At 44.8% G+C, this 20,415-nt stretch overlaps 1 non-coding gene across 1 annotated transcript; it reads right to left on the reverse strand.

The window, feature by feature from the left end:
- Window positions 1-19,982: 19,982 nt before the first annotated feature.
- Window positions 19,983-20,086, reverse strand: LOC118760169 (U6 spliceosomal RNA). Its single transcript, XR_004996624.2, has one exon. It is a non-coding gene; the product is annotated as a U6 spliceosomal RNA (small nuclear RNA).
- Between the last annotated feature and the right edge of the window lie 329 nt (window positions 20,087-20,415).

Consider the following 20,415-nt stretch of genomic DNA (forward strand, 5'->3'; position numbering starts at 1 on the left):
CCACTAAAGAAAGGGCAGTCTCTTAGTCCTTTCCTCCATCAGAAGGAAGCACAGGTTAGGATTTCATCGCTGATCAGTGATGAACAAGACAGGGTGAGAAAGAACGTAGGCACTTAGATTAAAGAATGAGGGTCCTCTTGCTCTGATCCATGGCTACACTGATGGTGTTCCCAGGGCACAGGGCAAAGAGGGAGGGCGTTATAGACATGTGTGATCCGTGCTTCCTGACCCAGCACTAAGATGAGCAGCACTAAGGACAGATTAGCTATAACATCTGCTCTCAGAGGATGTGTGTATAGGATGGATGGGGGCGAGGGGCATCATGACACAGTGGGTAAAGTCACTACTTGTGACACTGACATTCTATATTGGGATTTTAAAAAAAGATTTATTTATTTTTATTGGAAAGCAAATTTACATAGAGAAGGAGAGACAGAGAGAAAGAGCCTCCATCCACTGGTTCACTCCCTAGTTGGCCACAACAGCCAGAGCATAGCCAATCTGAAGCCTGGAGCCAGGAGCTTCCTCTGGGTCACCCATGTGGTTGTAGGGTCTCAAGGCTTTGGACTAACCTTAACTGCTTTCCCAGGTCACAGGAAGGGAGCTGGATGGGAAGTGGAACAGCCAGGGATCCCTACGCATGTGAAGTGAGTCATCATGCTGGGCCCCTATCACATATTGGATGGCTGGCTGTTTTGTATCTAAACCAGCTTCTTGAAAATATGCCTGGCATATTAGCAATAATAGATGGCCCAGTGGCAGACCAGGATAGAATTCCCAGCTTCTGCCTTTGGTTTGGCCCAACCCCAGCTGTTGTGACCATTTGTGGGGTGGACATGTGATTGGAAGAGCTCTCTTTCTCTGGATATCCCCTTCCGACTCTCTCACTTCATTTTTCAAACAAATCTCCTGAAACAAGAAAGGTGGAGGGTACAATCCGAGTAAAGGAGGAATATTCTCTTCCTCAGAGAAGTGGAGAAATCACATGGTTCTGATTAAAAGTAAATAGGAGATCAAAGGCCACGCTCCCAGACAGAAGTCCTAATGTGTGCAAATATATCAGTCTCTAATGCTGGGTCTTGCTTCCCACAGATATAACAACACTAAGCAGAAACCAACACTATCCACAAATGGGACTGTGTTTCATGTAAGTGAGGTGATAAAGACACATTCATCCTGTTTGTGGGCTACCTTACCCTGAGAAAGACCCAACCTGAGTGGGCCAAAAGATACCCATTAATGAGTCAACAAACAAACAAACAAACATGAAAATGATAGCTCCAAGCAGTAAAGGAAAGGTCAGCTGAGAGCCCTCTGCAGTGGAGAGAAAACAAGGGCTGCACATCCAAGAACAGAGAACAGAATGCTCCTGTGCCCTTCACCTTTCTATCAAACAGGGGCAGTACTCCAACTGGATAGAAAACCAGGACAGTGTCTAAGTCTGCACCCTAGAATTAGATGCCACAGGTGTATCCAGGGACAGTGGATACTCAGACCTCTTAAAGAGACTGGTTACCTTACAGGAATACAATTTTCCACTGGCCTACACTTTAATTAACAGTCTAGTTAAAACAAATTATTGCTTCATGAGGACTACATTGGTCCTAATTTGGTTAGTAAACCAGGGAACAAAAGAAGACGAAAAGGTAGAGGAAAGATGTTTTGGAGACCTCAGAGAACTTTGATGTATCCTGTTCTGCAATGCTGAGTCATGAAGGTTGGGGGAGCGATGCCCTGAAAAATGGGGTTAGGAAGCTAAGTTGCACTTGAATGCCATCCTGATACACAGGGGATATCACAGGTTCTAAACCCAGCTGGGAGGCATGTTAGGAATACACAGCAGCAAGTCAGATGAGGCTGGAATGTCAGAGACAGACAGCAGAGATGTGAGGGCCAGCGTCCCCAAGCCTCATTGAGCATCTGAGGGCAGAGATGTGGCATCTTGTCAAGGGAGAGAAGCCTGCGCCATCAGTGACTTGGCTTTGTCCCAGAGGCACGTGATGGGAGTGGGCTGTGCAATGGCACAGCCAACCCACCCGAGCTGCTGCCTTCCTCAGACAAGATTGGGAGGTGATTTCAGTGGGCAAGAATGCTGCAAACCATGCCCCTCTCCTCTGTGACGCCCCTTCATCCCTGTGTGATCCCTCAGACTTGATCAAGTGACCTCCCTGACGCCTCTTGAGGAGCTCTGAATGAAGTGTCCAATCCCTCCTTGTCCACCTGGACCCAGTGGGCTCTGACCTTGACCTCTGTCACCCACCTCTCCCTGCACCCTTCTTGTCCTTAATTGCTGCACACTACATGCTAACTTTTGGTGAACGTGTCAACTTCCCCCCCGTAGCATCCTTTCCATGGAGCCTGAAATTTTCCCATAACATCCTCTCCCTTCTCCCCAGCCACATGGAATCCTTCCCCTTTCCCCACCAGCCAGTCAATGCATGATTCACTCTGACTGCACTTTCTTTTTCCTTTTCCCATTTTAATCACAATTTGGAGCTACCTATTTTTTTTTACTTGAACCATTTAAAATCCATCTTCCTTAACTGGCTGCCCCCTGCCCTGTGAGCAGTTATCTTCAGGTCTTGGCAGAGACTGTGGCAGGCAGGTGAGGACGGAAAGCATGGGGGAGCACACCATAGCTTCATTTTGCACAGCTGCCACCTCCCCTCTCTCATTGCGCCATCAAATGTCTCTCACTGTGACCCATTTGCATTTCAGAGTCTTCTGGAATGGGGGCTGGCTTTCCTAGAGATGGGATCTTATGTCACTCTGCTGTGGTTACACCTGGGATTGTGGAAACCCAAACTGCTGAATATTTTCCTATCCCTGTTAGGTGGGAGTGGCTTTCCAGAGAAGCCAGCAGGTGAGAAGGAGAGATAAGTGAGGTTTTATCGTTACTGTAGTTGCAGAGGAACTGTGTGTGTGCCACTGTTCTAGTGAGCACAGACTTCGGGAGATAAAAACACTCTATTTTCAGGAATGCCCTTCATATTACAATAGCGTTTATGTAGTGACAGCCTCAATAGCTGTAGGGATTAGTATAAATAGGATGAGACACAGTGCTATGCTATTACACCTAAATATATGCCCTTCAAGGGCTAGTGGTGAAGGACACACACCAATAGGAACCTGGCAACTGATGGACTGATGTGAGTGTGAGCATGTTTATGCATGTGTTTGTGTTAGCATGCGCGCGCACACACACACACACACACACACACACACTCTTAAGTGGTGCTGTGTGGGCATCACTGGAACTGTGATGTAGCTGAATTTCCACTTTGAGTGTGTGTCTGAGAATACTTTGGATGTGTCTGCTTGTGTCTCTAACACCTGGAAGTGCAGTGTTTCTGTGAAATGAGCGCTGGCCTTGTCAGAGCAGAGCCTGACGATCTTATTGCATACTGGACTCACTCAAGGAGCCGTCAAACCCTGCATCCCCAGAACACACCCAGATCAACTTGCTCAGCATGTCTAGGAGAAGATGGAGGTAGCACTGCTTTATACAGCTCCCTGGGTGATCACAGTGGACTACCAAGTTAGTGAAACCCTGGGTTAAGGTTGCTGAGGTTTGTAGGAGTATTCTCAATCGCATGTTTCATGACTGAATTTATGAACCAAGGCCACGTTGCTAGCACAGAGGCCATTTTACAAAAGGAGAGGAAGAGGGACCACAGTGGCCGAATGCTTGCTTCGAGAGGCACTGCAGAGAAGTGCCTGGGAGCCCCCTCTCTGACATTCTATTGCTAAGAGCCAAATCCTGGCTTCAGCATTCCTCACAGGTACGTGATCTTTGGCAGCTCATGTAAGCCTTCCGTGCCTAATGTCTGCCTTGCTTCAAAATGGAAGTGTAGCCTCCAGGCAGTCTTATCTGCCACCATGTGATACGTGGAGGGAAGCCAGCAGCAGGCAAAAGGCCTGCCCTGAATTTAATGAGCCCTAATGGGCTCCAATGCACACAGTACAAAAATCACAGCACCTGGATGAGATGTTTGAGTTCCCTCAAGGGAACTACTTCTGTAATCAGAATCGGGGCTGAGGAGTGGGGCAGGGATTTCTCTTGGAATGAAAGTTCTCACTGCACTAGAATGTATCATGTACACTGAATCCGTGAGGCACAAGGGGTCTAGAAATGGAGCACACATGCGAACTTAGGAAACAAGAATTCATTTTGAAATGTACCCAGCTTAGGACTGTACAATCTACACACATGAACGTTCTTGCCCTTCCCTTCCAGTGCTGGAACTGTCTTTTCATTTTTTGAGAGGCAGAGAAAAAGAGTGGTGGACAGAGAGCTCCCAGGCTCTTGTCCACTCCCCAGAATGCCTACAACACCAGCAACCCCGTGTGGGTAGCAGGAGCCCATCTACCTGAGATTTCATCACGGCTCTGCATCTGCAGGAGGCCAGAGGAGGAGAAGCAGCCAGAGTTCAAGTGTTCTGTGTGCCATACCAGATTCCATGAATGCCTTTTTATGGTCACTGAGGTTGTATTAACTGGAACTCATGGCAAGCAGAACAGAGACACAGAGTAGCTCTTGGAAGGTAAGCATGCACCTTCAAACCTCTGTGTGTGATCCACAGGCTGGGCTGGGAGATGTCCCAGATGTCTCTGTCCATGGGAGGTTGCTAAGATCCTGGCCACTGTGGAAGGCTGCCCTGTGTGGGACTCACTGCCACGCTGTTCTCTCCTACTTGACTACTGAGCAGCGAGTAAGGAGTGACCCAAGTGAAAAGGGAGAGAGAAAGGAAGGGGCACGTACAACGTGACTTTCTGTGCTTCTGTGAATGTGTACGTGCACAGATACGCACATGCTTGTAGACTGGAGAGAGCTGGGTATGGCATGTCTGAGGATCATCTACGCCTGTTTTGGCACACTTAGGTTTCAGACTGAAAAGAATAAACTCACTTGGAAAAGAACTAGTCAGAGACAGACACCAAAATCTAGTTTGTAATGTGTGTATTCTTAAAAGATTTATTTACTTGAAATGATATAGAGAATATCTTCCATCTACTTCTGGTTTGCTTCCTAAATAGTTGCAATAGCCAGAGATGGCCAAGCCAAAGCTAGCAGGGTGAAACTCCATTTGGGTCTGCCCTGTGACTGATAGTCACCCAAATCCTCGGCCCATGTTCTGCTGCTTGCCCTGGTGCATCAGCAGGAAGCTGGACTGGAAGCAGAGCAGCTGGGACTTGAGCTGCTGCTCTGCCACAGGATGCTGGCACTGTGAATGATAGACAAACCCTCTGTGCCATAAAACTGGCCTCCATTTACAGGCTGTTAAGGCAACCATAAGATCTCTGAGTCTCAGGGTCCTCACCCATGAAGACACAGTGCTAGAAACTCCTCTTAAAATACTTGACATTTACTAGGGAATTCAGAACAATGCATGACAGCCAGATGTTCAACAGGATATAGTTACTATTCTCTTCACAGTGATCTATTTAAAATTCATTGTATCACTGTTATTTTGCTTGATCCTACCATAGATCAAGTGGGAAGTCTTTACTATTTTATTACACAGTTGAATAAACCAAGGCTCATAGAGGTGAAGGGACTTTATTTTGGAATAAGGATTCAAACCCAGCTCTCGGTGGATGAGGATGAGGCTACATGTTCCTTTCCCCTTCCTTCCTCTTTCCCTGGGCTTTGCACTGGCCTGCTTCCACAGGGGTGCAGCCCGAACTGGACTCAAAATCACAGGACCTTACAAAACTTCAGATCACTCTGCATTCCCTTAGGTTGGAGCTGGTGCTCCTGACAAGAAATATGACAGCATAATACACTGTAAGAAATTATTTACCTTCTGAACACCTGCCATTATTGAGCCTCTGCTATTTGTGTCACATTGTGTGCTTGGTGATTTATCAGGATTAGCTCACTTAAAGTCTTTGAGGATGGGAAACAGCTGGTGGATTGGGGACCCGTGGGAGCTCCTGCTCCTCCTTCTTGGAAGTGGCTCTCCATTACTTCTCTGAAGAACTCTCTCTCCTTTCTCTCCTCGGTCAAGTGCAGCATGTGGAGTTGATGCCTCCTTGACCCAGGTTGGCCAATGAGAACATCATGTTTCCCTAGCTATGGTGACTAAGCACGGGCATTTGACATGGCCAAAGAAAATGGTTTGCAATGAGCAGTGTGCTCATGTTTCTCAGAGAGATGCACAAGCACTGGTATTCTCTGATAAAATACCAACCTGTGAGGACACCTATACTTCCTAAGAGGACACCTGTACTTCCTGTGAGGACACCTCTACTTCCTGTGAGGTTACCTGTGCTTGGGCAGCTGCTACCAGGGAGGGAACTTGAGGATGAATCTAAAGGGAGGAGGGACAGGATGAAGGTGCAAAATGACAGGTTCAACTGGCATCGCTTGAATTCCTAGATTTGTTTCTTCCTCAGGCCAAGCCTACCCCACAGCCTATTAGCAATCAGCACTCTAGCACTCCTGTATATTATATAGGAATTTTATTCATTTTGCCAGATGAAGTTGGGTTTTCTGACTTCTGCAACTAGGTGTCCTTTCTTGTTCAATTTATTATCTTCACTTTGCAGATAAAGGAGTCAGATCTTAAAGAGAATAACCAACCGAGTTAAGTTCATGCTGCTCTGAAATTGCATAGAAATGACTCAAGTGTTCCTCCAAGGCCATGGTTAATCCGCTCACTACCCTGACCCATTTCTTACAGAGAAGAAGAGGTTGTAAGGCTTTGCATATCACTGACAGGTCCCAATATCAGGCCCAGAAACTGCCAACATGAGCTCTTTCCAGGTGAGCCTTCTCAGTTCTCTCCACCAGTGACCCAACAACCTTATATCTGCAAGTACACAGCTACTTATCTCTAGCTCTTAAAATTAGTACAACATGGTGATTTTAGTGGATTTGGACTTAAACTATAAACAAATGTTTAACATAAGCCAGATATTTACATATCAGTTATTAGTCATAAAAAATTCTAAGCCATCAGCAGAACACCAATCAGATCATTGTGTCCACTTCCGGCAAGTGCACAACTAGAAAGCCATTATGGCAGGTCTGCCTAGCCAGCAGGACTTGTGGGAAGCAGAATGAGATGACACAGCCACAGAGTGGCACCTGCCTGCAATACAGAGCTGCCTAGTGTGGGGGCTGGTGGAAACCAGCTGCCTCAGAACCAAAAGTGGTGCTGCTTCCTAAAGCATATTCCTGTACCACAGCCCGGGGCACTAAATCTGAATGCTTGAATCCAGCAACTCTAGAAAAGCTGCAATTCTAATGAACTTTACTTCAGTTTTAGAATCAAAGCAATTGGAATGAAAAAGAGAGTGCGACCAGCTACCCTACTCCTGGACAAAATGTCCATGAAAGCAGCCCACATTCACTGTATAGACTGTGGGCTCAAAGTGAGTTTGCTGGACACGGGGACCTGCCATGCTGCTGCTGGTGATCTTTCTTGGGTACCATGGACCTCCTACTGGACTGGCATTTCTCACAGTGAGTCATGAACAGTGAAGGGTGACACAACTCATTATCTTCAGCTTCAATCATCATACCACTCCGGTGGTACTCACCATGCTCCCAGGAACATGTCGCTAGGACTAAGAGCCAAATGGCTGTGGTTGAGTAAGGGCTGAAGTCTCTGTGAGGGGTGCAGCATTCTGAGGCTACCTGCACCTCCTCACCCTTGCCTGACCTGACCAGCTCGGTGCTGGGGTGGGCTGAGCTGAGGCCACCTGAGGTGGGCGACCTTCCACTCCATGGAACAGGAGCTCACTATGAGGGCTGCTGGTCTCTGTCTCTACCTCAGCTTCAAAGGCCTGGCTCAGCGTTTGCCTGGGAGGGAGAAGCATGCCTGGAAACAGATAGCTCCTAATCACTTCCCAGAGGAACTGACTTCATTTGCAACAGAGTGGGAAAGTTCAAAGGTGCTCTCCAGAACAGAGGAGGCTGTGATAAAAGGCAACAGGGATTCAGACAGCTGACCATACTGATGCAGCCTAGACTGTAAGCCACATCATTTTTTTCCCCAAGAAAATTGGGGAATGGAACAGTTGGCAGAAGCCCTCCTAGCGTGAGAACAAATCTCAAACACCAACCTCAGAAATTATTCTTTTAAGGCAGACACAGTTTTACTAGATTAGTTTATAGAGGAATTTATGCCTGCACCACTGCTGAAAATAACAGAGTAAACAGTAGAATTTCAACAACTGGAAGTGATCAGTGAAAGAGAAAAGGAGAGCCCTTCCACTGCCATCCAGGCAGACTGTGAGCAAAACTCAAGCTGCAGAGGCCTGAGCAGCTATGAGGGCCTGATGCTGCAGGTGCACGGGCGGAAACCAGGACTCAGAGTTGTTACACTGAAAAAAAAAAATCGGGCTGCATAAATTGCACTTGAGAGGTCAACTGTCAGACTGATACGAAATAACTTCCAAATACACCCACAATACAAAAGAAAAAAAACAATTGAAAGAGCAAAGGGCCTGGCATGGTGGCTCAGTGGCTAAATCCTTACCTTGCACGCACCTGGATTCCATATGGGCACCAGTTTGTATCCCGGCTACTCTACCTCCCATCCAGCTCACTGCTTATGGCCTGGGAGAGCAATGGAAGATGATCCAAAAACCTTGGGACCCTGCACCCTCATGGGAGACCCAAAGGAAGCTCCTGGATCCTGGCTTTGGATCAACTCAGCTCTGGCTGTTGGGGCCACCTGGGGAATGAACCAGTAGATAGAAGATCTTAGAAGATCTTTCTCTCTGTCTCTTCTTCTCTCCATAAATTCATATTTCAACACAAACAAACAAATAAAGCAAAGGACAACTGGATGACAGCACTGCCCTAAGCAGAGGAAACTCAACAAACAGGTATAATACACACACACACACACACACAATCAAGAGGAAACCCTGGAGTTGAAAAGTATGACAACCAACATAAATATCAGAGAATGCAACAGATTTTAATTGGCAGAATAATGACTAAGTTTGAAGACAGACCTACAGAAATAATGAACAGAGAAAGGGAAAGGTGAGACACAAGTGTACCATAACGCAAAGATGAGAAACAAGTGAGCATAAAATTTTAACAAAAGGCAGAAATCAACCCCCTCCTAATTATTTTACAAGCCAGCTACCTACACATCCAGAAAGTTCAAGGAATTACAAGTAATATGGGCGCAAAATCACTCACAGTCTCATCACAGTAACAATCCTGATTCAAGGACAACGAGAGAAATCCTGAAAACAGCAGTGGAGACACTACTTCTCACTTAACAGGGAACCCCAATAAACACAGAGAAAATCAGGGTTGGTCATCAGTGCCACCGCATGCAGAGTTCTCAAAGGAAAACAATAAATTAGTCAACAATCCTACATCTTGCAAAGCCATCTTTCAGAAATGAAGGTGAAACAGATCTCTCCAAGACAAGCAAAAACTGAGAGAATATTTTGCCAACAAACATTACTTGCAAGAAATGCTGAAAAGTTTTCTTTAGGTGGACAGCCTGAGATCAAGGATAGCAATGTAAATCCATCCACTTGGATGTCATCACTGCCTAATAAATATTCATATCTTTGGAAGCACTAATTGCATGATTACTGACTATACTTGGCACTGACCAGTACTATCTAATTTCTAAAAGCAGTGACTGTTTCTCCCATTGTATAGATGAAAACATTCCACTTTTTAAAAATTGAATTAGGGGCAAAGTTAACATTGTCTAGGAACTATATGTAGACAATTAAACAGCATGTTGAGAAAAAAAAAGGCTTGAAATATTTAGAAGAGAAAAATGTGATCTTAAATAAGATACTGTGTCATGAAGATATTGGTACATTTTACAATATTTACTTATTTATTCCTTTAAAGGGCAGGGTGACAAGAGACAGAGGATTTTTCTCTGTTCATTCATTTTCCAGATATCCTGAACACGAGGGGCAGGGCCAGGCCGGTCAAGAACCTGCAACTCTACCTGGGTCTCCCACAGGCCTGGACAGTCCCAAGTCCTTCAGCCACCATCCTCTGACTGCCAGTTTGAAGGAAGCTGGATTGGAAGTGCAGCAACTGGGATATGAACCTCTTTATAATATTTCATAATTGTAATGCAATTTTTAAGCTCTTAATTGGGTGTTAGGTAATATTTTAAAATAAAGCCTATTAAAAAAGAAATCAAAATAAACAAAAAAATTTTACAAAAGAATAGCAAGTTTGAGTTTGTATTTCAGATAACAAAATGCCTTGAAGAGTTAGGATGACAGAGGCAGGTGTCGTGGCGTAGTGGCCATGCTGCCACATGCGACGCCACCCTGTAGGTGTATTTGGTTTGAGTTCTGGCTGCTCTTCATTTCTGATTCAGCTTCCTGCTAATGTGCCGGAAAGATGGATGATGATGATGACAGTGGCCCATGTGCCCAAGTTCCTGCCCCACACTAGGGGATTATGCTGGCTCTTGGCTTCAGCTGGCCCAGCCTCGGTCGCTGAGAGCACTTGGGGAAGGAATCCATGGGTGACAGATCTCTCTGTCAGCTCTCTGTCACCCTGCCTTTCAAATCAATCAGTCAAAATTACTTTTGAAAAAAGAGTTGTGATCACAAAAAGCATAAACGAAACATCAAAAAGAAAGAAAACCCTCCAAAGTAGGCCTACGTATTGTTTTAGGTAAGGGCATTACGAGTCAATGGGAGAATTTTGTCCCTTTCAATAGTGTTAGGATTTGCTCAAATATTCTTAAAGTTGGATTTTTAGTTCATATTATTACGAGTCCTATTTGTTATTCATATTATTTCACCATAATGTATGTTATAGAACTAATACAGAAAATAAAACCACAATAGATCTATAATAAAATTTGGATGAATATCTGTTCTCTGTGTGGTAAATTACTAATTAAAGCATAAACTTCAATGTAGAAATCACAGAGAAAGACATTCAAGTCTAAGAGCAGAAAACAAAGAATAAAGAAGAGTTTGTAGGTAGGAAAAATATTTATAGCATTTACAGTAGAATATTAATACAAAGGGATATTTTGTAAATATGAAGAGTCCTGTAGAAAGAAAGAATAACCAACTAAAAGGGTTGTTTACAAAGGAAGAAATGTAGTTGTCAAGATAAAAAATCCAGAAACAAAGAACAAAGTTCAAGCTCAATGAGATGAAGAAACTGGAAATTAAAACCATAAACATCATTTTTTCTGATTATCCAGGTTGGCTGTTTTTCATTGCAAATGACAGAAAATCTAACTAAATGTACCCTGATAAATAGGAGCACATATGGGTACTACCTTGTACAAAACAGTCTGGCCTGGAGCTGGTCCCTGGCAATGAGTCTGAGACTCAGCAGGCTGTCAGGGACCCGCACTCTGCCTCCTTCTGGCCATAGTCTGCATGCAGGCTGTCTTCTCTGTTGTCCCCTCCCCATTCCCCTTTGCAGAGAGCTGGAAACATGGACAGTCAAGCAGGACATGTATTTCCCCTGCTGTGTCTCTTTTTATCAAAGATGTGACCCTTTCCCATTTGCTCTCAAGGAGCCTTCCTTTTGGGTTCTATTAGCCAGAACTGGTCATGTGTCCATGATAAAATGAGGACACTGGTACAGGATAGGGACATAACAACAGCTAGCTTAGACCACTCAGGTTTACACACCGAGTCTGAGCTCAGCCTGATGGGCAGCTGGGGGCTAGATGAGGGTGCAAATCTCCCAGGCTCGCATCTCAGAAGCCTTGGAGCATTGCAGCCACATTCACCGACACTTCCACCACTTCCTGACCAAATAACTTCAGATGGGCTCTTAGATGGAGCCACTAGGCTGAAGAAATCAGTTGTAAGTCTACTGATTAGAGCTCAATTAAATAAAGGTATCATTTCAAGGCATGATTTCATACGAAATACTATGAAGCCATCAAAAAACATTTTTGTTACGTTCAAAAATATTTATGTGGACATTTACTGGTGCTCTAATAAGAAGGAAAATAACACTGAAGTAGCGTCCGCTGTACTGATGGGATAAATTCACGGATGTATACCAATACACTAACAGTAACCTTTGACACTGGTGGTGTGATGACAATAATTTTAATTTTGCTGTATTTCTAGGGCAATTTTCAACATTTTGAGGTAGATGGGTTATTTTCATCAACATGAAAGTATGCACTTCTGTTAGGATCGTGTTTTCCTCTTACCACTGAGATGAAGGACTTGACAGCTCTGCTAGCCTGGGATGTCTGGCTCAGCGGAGAAGAGCATGGTTCACCTCTGCACTGCCCCCTCACTGGCATCCGGCACCTGCTCTGGGCCTGGAGTTGCCACGAGCTCCCTGGGCATGGGGCTGACTCGGGTTCCCTCCTCCGGATGCCTGACTTCACACGTCACGTCACTGTTTCCTCTGTAGATTGCTTCGCCCTCATCATTCGGTTCTTCAAATAAAATAGTAGGTGGCTTTGCCTTAGCCTGAAGCGGAAATTTAAATAGGTATCTGAGCTTGTTCTGAGAACCAGCTATTAGCAACAGAGAAGCAAAGGAAAAACATCCGGAAAATTTGTTTTCCCATCTCATAGAACACCCCACTGCCGGCTCGCTCCTTCCCCTGCCAAGGCAGTGCAGGGCCAGCAGTCCTGGTGACAGCGCCATCTTGCTGTGTTGGAAGAGTTTCTGTGGGAAGCAGCTTCCTAGCAGCTTCCAGCCACTGCACCCTCACTCGCAGCCATCTTGCTAAATTCTTTTCATCTCATTTTATCGGCATGACTACCTTGGGAAGGTGATACTATTTTTATGCTCTTTGCACTGAGGATACTGCCTTTTTCTTTTTGGTAACCTTTTCAAGGTTACAGGGCTGGAGCAGTGGCAAAATCAAAGCCAGAATCAAATCTTATCTGTCCTTCTCATCACTATGTTGCTGTTTCAAGGACAAGGAGATGGGCTTTAGAGTCATGAACATCACCTGGAGCTAGCCAGGAGGAGGTATAGCGTCTCCCTCCCATAGGCTCCTAGGAAAATGTCCCAAAGGTGGGAGTTGGCAGTGAAAGGAGGAGATAGGGAAGGTGGGAAGTGCTCTGTGTGTGTGTGTGTCTGTAACAGCACTGGGTTCTAATACAGCGTACAAGAATTCCACCTGCTCTTGGACCTCAATGAAGGAAAAAAAAAATAAAACTGCAGCTACATGTCTCTAATCCTGCGGGACAATCTTCCCATTTTGAGCATCTAGATTTGCAGCCCTTGGTGCCCGATTCATGAAGCTGCGGGACTATCACCTGTAAGCTTGTGCTCCTGCAAGCACACGCACACATTCACGCACACTCCCTCACCATGACTTGTCCCCTGGCCTCAGAGGGGTGAACACACCAGGCGGAGGGAGGTCTGCACTCGGTGGGCTCTCTCTGAGCTCTCTGCTCATGACATTGCAGGAAGTTTCCAATCTGGGGTTTTCAATCTGAATGTAGAGCCTTTGAGTAGCTTCAAGGTGGAAATCACTAGGGCAGCCACTCCTGAACAGGCTTTGTTGAGTACTTCACTCAGAAACAGAAACAGGCCATGGCAGATCAGCCCTCTATCACCGCTGAGCTTCCAAGTCCCATTCATGAATATCACCTTGATATTCTACAAGTGTGCATTACGAAAGCATCTTCCCAGATTCCCCGAAGCATCCTAGAAGCTGGCCCAAGTAGCATTCATAAGAGGGCTAACATAGACCTCACTTTCCAAAGTGGAAAGGTTTTCCTTTTATTGTCTCACAATAGCTAATTAGGGCCTAAGACCCTTAATGACAATGCACCTTCCATTGGAAAACCCTGCTCTACTCCTGAGCTGAAATCAGTGCATCTGAGGGACTCCAGACTCAGAATGATCTGCTTGCTAGAGTTTGTGCTGTGCAGCAGCAACGCTCTATCATTGCCATTTCATTTCACTTCAGTCACCAAAGCCAACAAAATACTGTAAGAATAGCTCTATTCCCAGTTTTATTCCTCAGCTCATCAATTTTTGAATAAATAAAAAGTTTAAGGGAGAAATTTCACTCAAGAGAAAAAGCCAGTAAATGTGTAAAAATGCTCAAAGATATGTAAATCAGAAGAGGACTGAGATGCCATTTTCATCTTTTAAACTGGCAAAATTTTAAACGACAGTATTGCAGTTGGCAATGGTAAAGGGAGATAGCATTCTCCTGCAAGACTTTACACAGATACATAATATCTGATGGGACATTTGGGAAGATGTAGCAAAAGCCCTAAAACATCTGAATCCTTTGACTCAAACTTTGGCATCTAGAAGTTTTCATTTGGAACTAGCAGCAACATATACAGATAAACATTTCAAGATCTTCGTCAAAATATCATTGAGAATATTTTAAAAAGTGAAGGTAGATTCCAAACAATTGAGGAAATCAACTTTGACGCCACACAGATATCAGGAAGTATATTCTCTAATGAAAAGGGAAACAGTCACAATATCTCATCAATGAAAAAAAATGAGCTACCAAATTGACTGTTATTGCCCCAACTGATTTTTCATAATGTGTGTGTGTGTGCGTGTGTGTGGCAGTTGGGGGAGAAACATACAGAGCAGATATCAGAATGTTGCCTATGCTATGTTCCTTGGAGGGTATGAGAAGTGATTTAAGAAATGGCCAAGGAAAGATGTCAGGCCAAAAGTATTATTTTGTGAAACAATTCTTTTGTGGGAAAAATAATCAATTGTATTGTGACTTCTGTAAGTCAGTCAAAGCTTTGCGGAGAGCTGATATTTCATTTCCTGAGATTGTAAATCCAAATACGGTTTTAGACAAGTCCTGCAGTCAGGGTCTCAGCCAATAAGCCTCTATGAGACTGGTCAGCCTCCTCCCTGGAGTCTTTGGTAGCCACAAAGGCTCTCTGGTAGTGGTTTCTTTATATATTCCATGCTGGTTGGTAAGCACCTTTTTGTAAACATTAAGGTAATCCTTTCATTCACATTCCAACTTAGGAACAGCTGATCCCCTTATTGTTACAAATCCAGGCTTGGGAGGTTGTTGAAACACAGAGGCAGCCAAGGCTGAGGCTGGATTGCAACCCAACCTGGAGAGGATCCAGTGCTGTCGGTCACTGGACATGACCATTATGCAGCATGGTCTCCACAGTCTACTCTAAGAGTACAAATGCCTGTAAGGAAATCTCTTCCACTCTTCCACTCCATTTCCCCCCAAACTGTGCCTTAAAAAAAAAAAAACACACAATTGCCACAAACTCTGCAGGTATGGATTTACAAAACACGCATCTTGGAAATCAAAAAGAGACCCAAGGAAACTAATGTGTTTTGCATAAATATCATTACTCTTGTGCTTTGGAACTAAGCAAATATTGGCTTATACATTGTCCAAAGACCCTTAGGGGAGAAATTAGCGTGAAAGTCATTTGTTTCGCCAACATGATGCTTAACTCACAGAATCTAGCTGGAACAAACCTGGCACAACGAAATAAATGTGATAAAAAAATCTCTGTGAAGAGTTAGGAAAAGCAAGAAAAAGACACAAGAATTGGTCAAATCAACCACCAGTCTGGAGGCTGCTCCTTGAGACCAGGTGCATAGCTCGCTGCTGTGCTGACCCAGGAGGAAGCAATCAGTTGCATGGGAAGCCTGAGCTAGAGGAATAAGGAAACCATATCAGACACAGAAATAGCTTTCACATTCAGGAAGGTCATGTACTGGGTGGGCGTGGGAGATGGGATCAGACTGCTGGTACCCACATCCCTGAAAACCCCTTCCAACATTGTATTGCCATGCCATGCACTCCTTTTCTGTGCTTTGTCATTCCCACCCCCTCATTTGTTTGAAAGGCAGGGTGACAGAGTGACAGAAGCAAATACCATTCATTTGTTTCCTAACTCTCCCAAATGCCTGCCACAGTTAGGGCTGGGTCTCCCACGTTGAGTGGCAGGAACTCAAGGACTTGACTTAGCTGTCTCCCAGGGTCACAACAGCAGGTGACTGGATCAGAAACAGAATGTCCAAGACTCTAACCAGGCATTGGGATTGGCGGGCATCCCATGCAGTGACTTAACCACCACACCAAACAGCCAGCCCTGCTGTGTCTCATTAAGTAGCACCTCCCACTGCTAGGAACTGGCCTTACTGTTCAATCGTAGGGGGAAGGCTTACAAGATGGACTGCACAATTTTTCAGCTCCTGCTCAATTCTGTTGTCTGGCAGGGAGCAAATGCAGCCAGCTGATCACAGAGTTGGCAAAGAGATGCAGAATTAGAACTGATAGTCTACATCCATCTCCAACCACCCTGGGAAGAATTCCCAAACAGCATCATTTAGAAAGAAACCAGAAAGAAAAAATGACTCTTTCCTGACATAGCCTGCAGCTTGTCACAAAACCTCTATGTGTCATTCCAAAAAAAATCATTTTAATTTTATGCATTTTTGTTTTTCTTCTTGATGGTGTTCTTTGGGTAATCCAGATCTGAGAAACATGATGAGTGCTTAACACACTCAATGACAGCTTTTCACGTCTGTTCCTGTCGTTGCTGATGTCAACAACGATGTGCTAATCTTTATGGCTTTAAAGCACCTTCACTTCCCCATACTATCAATCAGCTCCGCCCAGGGAAGCAGCCTGAAATATGTTGAGGCACACTGCAATGGAATTTAACACAATTCCACTCATTTTTCTTATGAATCATGAAGGAGACAGAAAATAAGCATATTGTAAGACTCGGGTACAAGAATTGGTTCTCAGAATAGAAGGTCTCCTCCTCAGAGTGCCTGTGAACCTTAGCAAGGTGTCCAACTGCCCAGCGATTCTTCTGTAAAATGGGACTAATAGCCATGGCCACACGAAAGTGAAATTTTAAAAAGGGGAGCATCTGCCCCATTATATGCACTTCTGATTTTAATGCTTAATTTTACTTATTTTTATTTTCTTTGAGTAAGGGTCACAGCAGCTGGGGTTGGGCCAGGTTGAAGCCAGCGGCTTTGAGCTTAGTCTGGGTCTCCTCCATGATAGCAGGGGCACGAGTGCTCCAGTCATCACCACCTGCTGCCTCCCAGGCTCTGTACGGGCAGGGAGCTTGATTCAGAAGCAAGGTTGGGACTCAAACCCTGGAGCCCCACCATGGGTGCTAGGTATCCCAAATACGAACTTAACTGCTGTGCCAAACACCTCTTCCCAGGTAAGCACTTCTAACACCAATCACTACCCCCATCACCACTATTACTGCCGCTTCTCATTTCAAACATATGTATCTATAGGGAACACTGGAAGCTAGGGGTGCAGAAACAGTGTGCAAAGGAAATGCTCAGGCTGGAGTGATGATGGAGAAGGGCCAGGGTGTTCAGGATGACGTTCGGGCAAGGCTTTGCAGGCCTGTTTGTTCACACAGCATATCTAATTGCAGTGGGTGCAGAAGAAGAGGTGCATATGACTTGCTGGATTCCTGCCCTTGGAGACGCAGCAGCCCCCACACAGAAACTGCCAGCTGCTGGAAGAATAGGAGCAGGGTGTTAGGATGTCAAGAACACAGCCTGGCATGGCTACTGAGTCAATCACAGCTCACTGCTAAGGAGAGCTGGCATCAACAGCTTCACCATCCTCAAATAAAACACTTGTGGACATCCTTGAGACATTATGACAACTTTTCCCTCTTCGAGACCTCATTTTTGCAGGAAAAAAAGTCACAGAACACATGGAGCTGCAGAGCGATTGTAATATGGGAAAACAGATTTTTGGATGTTGTGAATTGAGATTCAAAACCTGCATTCATTTGACATGCGGACTGTCTAAAACACCAGATCCTTGTTTGTCCAGAACATACTTGATGTGTTGTCTGGTCAGGCTGCTGATTAACGCCTTGCAGTTGTAGCAAATGAGAAGTCATGTCACCTTGTGTTTAAGGCACCTATGGATCCCAAAAATAATCCTTGGGGGAGGGGAGAGAATGAGAGAGAGACAGAGACATTACAGCATAAAGACAGTGACTGACTAGACATGACTTTCAGAAAGAGGTGAGTTCTCTGTGTTTTTGCAAAGTTCTCTTTCTGAAGCTATAAATTAACTTTTATCGACCCAGTCTTCTGGTTTGCTGAAAAAATGATCACCATATTAGAAATGGCTCCATGTAAGGGGATCTGGATAAAAAGCAGTTGCTTACAGAGAGACTTTATATGGAGGCTCAAGTCTAGAGAGTGCCAAAAGCATGAAATTATAATAATAATCCTATAAGTCATAATAATTATAATTATTATATATTTCACATGTATGTCAGTCATGAAAACAGAACCTTTGCAAGTATAAAATGATTCAACAGATGTGTCATTGTTTACAAAACAATTGCATGTGGGAAACTCAAGATTTTGAGGCAGCACTGGCGAAACAGGAGGGTCCTAGGTTCTTGACTGTTTCACCAGAGGGACCCTCTGCTTTTCCACAAGCATAGTGGGAAACAGTCACTTAGACCTCGAGCTTCTCTCTCCTCATGGGTCTGAAGCCATCAGTCAACTGATTAGCCTTCCCAGGTGCCAATTCCCTACTCCCAGTGGAGAGGTTCTAACTGGCGAAGCTTAAGGGAAATGTTCACTGGCAATCCCACCAGCAACAGTTGGACACAACAGTATAAGGAGGGTCCCCGTGCCCTACAACTGTGAGAAACAAGTGTGCCTGGGAAATGGCCCAGAAGGTGCCCCTTGCTGCAGCCCCATGTGATTTGCTGGGTATTTTGGAGCTTCCGTGGGATCCCAGATGTGAGAATGCAACAGAAACGCTAACACACTGTGCACAAAGTTGGGTGGATTCCTGACCTAAACAAATGCTACTGTGAACCGTGTGTAGATTCAAGGAAAAGTGTCTGCCCTGGAACACTGATGCGAAAGCTGGGCTCTGGTCAGGCAGTTTGATCCAAATGTGGCTCCCCCACTTTCCAGCTCTGGTACCTTAACAAGTCACCTTCTGGAAGCCTCAGGAAGTAGCGTACTCTATCTCCAAGGCTGTTGTAAGGACTACATGGAATAAAATTAAAAGGAATAAAACATGCTCAGGACTTTGTTCAGCCATAAAATATTAATAATAACAGCAGCACCATTATTCCAACTACCTCCCTTTGAAAAAAGTGTGAATTACATGACAATCTTCTACACTAAGCAGCCCAGAAATTGGTCAGCACTGTATTTATTGACAGTCCAGATGGCTCCATATTCCATCTTTGGTAAGATGCTCAGGGAGTATAGGAGAATATATTTCATCTTAACTCTTCTACGCATGAGCTTTAGCCAGTAAATTACATGAGGAAACGTGCTCAAGTGCCAAGATGACCCTTTGGGTTAGCTGTGCGTGCAGAGTGACATATGGAAGAAGTAAAAATGACTCAAAGCATTGTTGGGCCTTTGGAGATGCCACGGCAAGGCTGACTCACTGTCAGGCCGGACATGGGGAAGCTGTCTGCTGCTGACATAAGGAGCTGTTCCTGCTGGTTTCCAGTCAATCTGATGACCTGAAATCTAGCTGACACCCTGGAGGACGGCCACAGGCAGCTGCTCAGATGCTAAGAGATGCCTTTCATTGGGCAATCCACTATGGGGAGGCACCATGTTAGGCACTATTTATTGAAACATATTAACTGAAACTTAACAGTTATTTCACCATAGGAATAAATAAGAGGCAGCACTTGCCTTCATGAAGATCTCAGTCTGACAGCTTGCACCAAGAGGTATACACAAAGAGCCTGCAGATTGCTATGCAGAGGTATCTTGTAAATGGCACAAGCACATCGCAGTGGCACACCTGCCCCGACTCCCACAGGAAAGAGAGCCCACATAGAAGAGTCAGCCAGTGCAGTGCCCTTTTCACAAAGCCCGGCTTTTGCCTAAACTGGAGGAGGCCACCAGCCTTCCGTATGGCACTGCTTTATTTTTCTCATGGCCATCATTGCATTGGCAATGAAATTTTTCTCTTTAATATTAGCTCCTTCAATTATGAACTTCACAAATTCAGAAAAATCACCTACTTATTCTTTTGTAGCCATTTTTTAAAATTATTTTTTAATAAAAATGCGGAACGCTTCACGAACTTGCATGTCATCCTTGCACAGGGGCCAGGTTAATCTCTGTATTGTCTCAATTTTAGTATTTGTGCTGCCCAAGACAGCACATTTTTGCAGTCATTTCTTCAAGAATTAAGTCAGTGTTGAGTACTTAGGAGGTGCTTGCTTGGGGATGAGCATTGTGGTGTAGTGGGTTAAGCCACCACCTATGATTCTTCTATGCCAGAGGAGCACCAGTTCAAGCACTGGCTGCTCCACTTTCAATCAGCTTTTTGTTAATGTGCCTAAAAGCAGCAAAGGATGGTGCCAGTCCTTGGCATTCTGTACCCACGTTGGAGATCTAGAGGAAGCTCCTTGCTTCTGGCTTTACACTGGCCTAGACCTAGCCGTCATGGCCATTTGGGAGTGAAACAGCAGATGAAAGATGTCTTTCACT

This window comes from Ochotona princeps, chromosome 19 (assembly GCF_030435755.1).
Source record: "Ochotona princeps isolate mOchPri1 chromosome 19, mOchPri1.hap1, whole genome shotgun sequence".
In the NCBI taxonomy this organism is placed as follows: Eukaryota; Metazoa; Chordata; class Mammalia; order Lagomorpha; family Ochotonidae; genus Ochotona; species Ochotona princeps.